This window comes from Mchenga conophoros, linkage group LG14, assembly GCF_057382185.1.
Source record: "Mchenga conophoros isolate Kocher_MC1m ecotype Shallow Benthic linkage group LG14, M_conophoros_male_GT1.1, whole genome shotgun sequence".
Taxonomy (NCBI): domain Eukaryota; kingdom Metazoa; phylum Chordata; class Actinopteri; order Cichliformes; family Cichlidae; genus Mchenga; species Mchenga conophoros.
In genome coordinates, this window is record NC_140539.1 from 9,978,946 (window position 1) to 9,983,886 (window position 4,941).

Genomic DNA, 4,941 nt, shown 5'->3' on the forward strand with positions numbered 1-4,941 from the left:
GACTGTTAACTGTAAGATGTCAGGTGAACGCGTCCAGCCTCATGTCTCGTCAGCTGGAGGGTCCGAGGAGCCCGTTCAGTCACCCGTCTCCGCTGGAGGGTCCGAGGGGCCCGTTCAGCCACCCGTCTCCGCTGGAGGGTCCGAGGGGCCCGTTCAGTCTCATGTCTCCGCTGGAGGGTCCGAGGGGCCCGTTCAGCCTCATGTCTCCGCTGGAGGGTCCGAGGGGCCCGTTCAGCCTCATGTCTCCGCTGGAGGGTCCGAGGGGCCCGTTCAGCCTCCCGTCTCCGCTGGAGGGTCCGAGGGGCCCGTTCAGCCTCCCGTCTCCGCTGGAGGGTCCGAGGAGCCCGTTCAGCCTCCCGTCCCCGCTGGAGGGTCCGAGGGGCCCGTTCAGCCTCCCGTCTCCGCTGGAGGGTCCGAGGGGCCCGTTCAGCCTCCCGTCTCCGCTGGAGGGTCCGAGGGGCCTGTTCAGCCTCCTGTCTCCGCTGGGGGGTCCGAGGAGCCCATCCAGCAGCCTTCCTCGTCTGCTGGTGGTTCCGGAGAACCACACCAGCCTCATGCCATGTCAGCTGGAGGGCCCGAGGAGCCCGTCCGGCCTCATGCCACGTCAGCTGGAGGGCCCGAGGAGCCCGTCCAGCCACCATCTGCTTCTGCTCCGCCTGGTCCGGCTTCGGGCCTCAGCCCCTGCTTCGCCGTCGCCTGGTCCAGCCTCGGCTCCTGCTTCGTCCTCGTCTGGCCCTGCCTCAGAGTCTTCGTCTGGTCCTGCTTCAGCCTGTGCTTCGTCTGGTCCTGCCTCGTCTGGTCCTGCTTCAGCCTGTGCTTCGTCTGGTCCTGCCTCGTCTGGTCCAGCTTCAGCCTGTGCCTCGTCTGGTCCTGCCTCGTCTGGTCCTGCCTCGTCTGGTCCAGCTTCAGCCTGTGCCTCGCCTGGTCCTGCCTCGCCTGGTCCTGCCTCGTCTGGTCCTGCCTCGTCTGGTCCTGTGGCCACCGGGCCATGGCCAGCACGCCTAACACTGGAGAGCCGCCGCTGCCTTCCGCGCGGCCGGCCTCCTGAACTGCTCCGTCAACTCCTTCGCCGCCGCCGCTGCCTTCCGCGCGGCCGGCCTCCTGAACTGCTCCGTCTCCTTCGCCGCCGCCGCCTTCCGCGCGGCCGGCCTCCTGAACTGCTCCGTCGTCTCCTTCGTCGCCGCCGTTGCCTTGAGCACGGCCGGCCCCCTGAACTGTTTCCACGTCGTCGCCGTTGCCTTGTGCACGGCCGGCCCCCTGAACTGAGCTGTGCTTTCCTTTTTGTTTTCTGTTCCGAGCCCTCCGTCCTGGGCCCCCACCGCCCGCCCTGGGTCGTTTTCTGTTTGGTTTTTGTTTTCCTGTGTTTGGGCTGTCTGGAGCCAGCCCTTGAGGGGGGGGGGGGGGGGGGGGGGGTGATGTCATGGTCCTGGGCCATGTGGGCCCAGTATTCTTAGTTTCTTATATTTTTGTATTTCGTTCCTTATTTAGGCCATGTTTCCTAAGTTGTCCTGTTGTGTTGTTCCTTATTTGACTTCCCCTTGTGACTTTTATCCCCTGTGTGCCCCTCTATGTATCTGTGAGCCCTCATCTCCCCTCCTTGTTTCATTCCATGTTTCCCCAGCCCACTATGCCCGCGCTCTCTCTCTCCTCCTGTTTGCACCTGTGTACTTCCTGTTTTACTTTGACAGTCTCCCGTCAGTGTTGTTTACTCCTGCCATGTCTTGTTATGTTTATCTGTGTCAGCTGTGTTCCCATGTGTGGCAACTTCCCCTGATCATCCCTCTTGTGTATTTAGTCTCTGTGTTTCATGTAGTCTGTGTCGCGTCGTCTGTGTTACCACCCCCTGTGTTCCGTATCTCCAGCTATAGCTTTTCCTTAGTTTATGTCCAGTTTAGGTTTCTGTTTGAACTATTACTCTTATGCTGCCCTCACTCTGTTTTGTTCCTTTCATCAGCCAGAATAAAAGGCTCGCTTTTGTTTAACTCCACTCCTGCATCCTCGCTTGTGTTCGCTCCTGGGTCCACCACACACATTTCCGCACGGTCTGCGGAGGCAGACCGTGACAGACAGGACTCACATGTTTTCATTTCTAGTCTTTAAAACCTGTCTCTATCCATCTAGTATTAATTCTTTCTGGGAAACAAGTATGTATATTATGCACACACACAAACACACATGCAGCTATTACCTATTTCTTGTTTTTATACCTAGGATGAATTATTGTTGAATGAAGACATTTTTCAAACACATGTAAAATGTGCGCAATTGTGTTTATTGGGTAAAGGAAAAGGCAGAAGGGGGGGGGGGATGGGGGGATAGAAAGAATGAAAGAGCGAGATGAGAGAAAACCCCAACAATCCCCTCTGAGCAAGCACCAGGCGACAGTGGATAGGAAAAACTCCTTTTAAAGTGAAAGAAACCTAAAGGAGAAACCTATGGCAGAACCAGGCTCAGGAGGGGGCAGTCAACTGCCGGGACTGGTCGGGGGGTGAGGGTGAAAAAAGTAAAAGGAGGGAGGGGAAGGGGGGAAATGAAGATGGAATAGAGGTGGAGGAAGACGAGGTTACATCAGGTGAGAAGCAGCAGTGCCCCTCCTCCAGAACCAGTGGAAGCGTTTTTTCTTCTTTTTCAAATACTCTTCCACGAGCACTTTTTTTTCAATGATGAGGGTTTTCAGCTCATCGATTGTTTCTGCGTTTTCTTTCTCGTTTGTTGCATCTTTTCACCATGTCTTCTAATTAATCTTGTTTTTCTTTAAGCTTGTCTTTCAGTTCTTTAACTGTTGCCTCCTCTATTCGCTTTGCCTTGTGCACATCTGTGTGCATGTCTTCCAGCTGCTGCTTTCTCTTCTGGGTTTCTTGAAGTCTACACTGCAGGTCTTTATGTGTTTTCTGTTGTTCTTGCTTTTGCGCCTGGATTTCAGTGTTTTTGTACTTCAAGGTCTTAGAAAGTTCCTCAAGTTCGGTATTTTTTCTCAGCATCTCATTGATGCTACTCTGCATCGCTGAGCATTGTTTTTCCAGTTTTTTCTTTCTTCTTCCAGTACAGTTGTTTTGTACTTCGTTTCGTTATACAATTCTTGGAGTGCTTGATTTTTCCTCTGGAGATTAAGTCTTTCTTCTTCCTGTTGTATTTTCTGTTGGTCTTTTTCTTGAAGCAGCTCTTTATTTCCATGCACTTTTTTATCAAGCCTGATTTGGAGCAATCTGTGTTTTTCCTCCATCTTGTCAAGCTTGGAGTCCATTTCCTTCTGTTTCATTTCCATTTTCTTCTTGTCTTGAAGCAACTGTTGACTTTTGTGCAGAGTTTTGTCATGTTTCACCTGCAGCGCTTTGTATTTTTCCTCCATGGCTTGGAGTTTGCTCTGCAGGTCTCTCTGCTCTACGGGCTCTTGTTTCCTGTCTTGGAGGATCTCTTTATTTCTCTCCAGAGCTTCATCGAGTAGTACTTGCAAGCCTTCATTTTGTTTCTCAATGTTCCTCAGCTTGCAATCCATTTCTTCCTTTTGTATTTTCTGTTGGTCTTTCTCGTGAAGCAACTCTTTATTTCTCTCCAGAGCTTCATCAAGCATCATTTGCAAGCCTTCATTCTGTTTCTTGATGTGCCTCAGCTTGCAATCCATTTCTTCCTTTTGTATTTTCTGTTGGTCTTTCTCGTGAAGCAACTCTTTGTTTTTGAGCAGTGTTTCCTCAAGAGTTATTTGGAGCATTTTCAGTTCTTCTCCCAAGACTTCAAGCTTGGAGTCCGTTTCTTTCTCGAGCATTTCTTGTTCCTCTCTCTCTTGAATGAACTCTTTATTTCAGTGCACTGTTTTATCAAGCTTGATTTGGAGCAAACTGTGTTTTTCCTCCATCTCGTCAAGCTTGGAGTCCATTTCCTTCTGTTTCGTTTCCATTTTCTTCTTGTCTTGAAGCAACTGTTGACTTTTGTGCAGAGTTTTGTCATGTTTCACCTGCAGCGCTTTGTATTTTTCCTCCATGGCTTGGAGTTTGCTCTGCATGTCTCTCTGCTGTGTGGACTGTTGCTTCTATTCTTGGTGGATTTCTTTCAGTTTTTCCAGAGCTTCGTCAAGCTTCCCTTGGAGCTCCTGATTCTTCTTGACCATGTTTTCCTGTTTTATGCACTCTTTTTTCTCCTTTTGGAGCAGATCTTTATTTTTTTCCAGAGCTCCATCAAGCTTTTCTTGGAGCTCCTGATTCTTCTTGAGCATTTTATCCCCTTTAATGCTCTCTTTTTTCTCATTTTGGAGCAGATCTTTAATTTTTTCTAGAGCTTCATCAAGCTTTTCTTGGAGCTCGTGATTCTTCTTATCTTGGAGAGCCCATTGTTTCTCCTCAATAATACCTTCCCTTTCCTGAAGCTGGTAGGATAATTTTTCTAATTCAGCACTCTTTCTCTCATTTTCTTCTGTCAGGATCTTAATCTTTTCTCTGTTCATGAGATTTTCCTTCTCCATTTCTTCCAATCGCTTTTCCTCTAATTCTACGTGTTTGTCCCAAGGAAGAGAGCTGATGTAAGGGTCTAGGGACTCATACCATGGAATAGAGCTGGGGTCAGCTTCTTGTCTTTCTTGCTCTTTCTGAGACATGTTGGAGTCTGTATACCATGAGTACGAAAAGGATCCAAATGTTTGAAAATGCTTTACTGGTGAACGTTTGAATGCTGCTAACATAAGTGCTGCAAATAACGGACTAAAAGTTGTACCTCCTCACCCCTACTTAAGAATTCATGAGGATCAAAGCTTCAAAGGATCAAAGCTTTAGAAGCCTGTGACATCAGAATTCCGTAAACCAATGAGGTTCTTACATGACTTTTGAATGAGGATAATTCCATCCATCCATCTTCATCCGCTTTATCCGGGGCCGGGTCGCGGGGCAGCAGCCTAAGCAAAGAGGCCCAGACCTCCCTCTCCCCAGCCACCTCCTCCAGCTTATCCGGGGG

The 4,941-nt window shown here is 50.0% G+C and overlaps 1 pseudogene; it reads right to left on the reverse strand.

Moving 5' to 3' along the window:
• Window positions 1-2,517: 2,517 nt before the first annotated feature.
• Window positions 2,518-4,672, reverse strand: LOC146559282 (uncharacterized; annotated as a pseudogene).
• Between the last annotated feature and the right edge of the window lie 269 nt (window positions 4,673-4,941).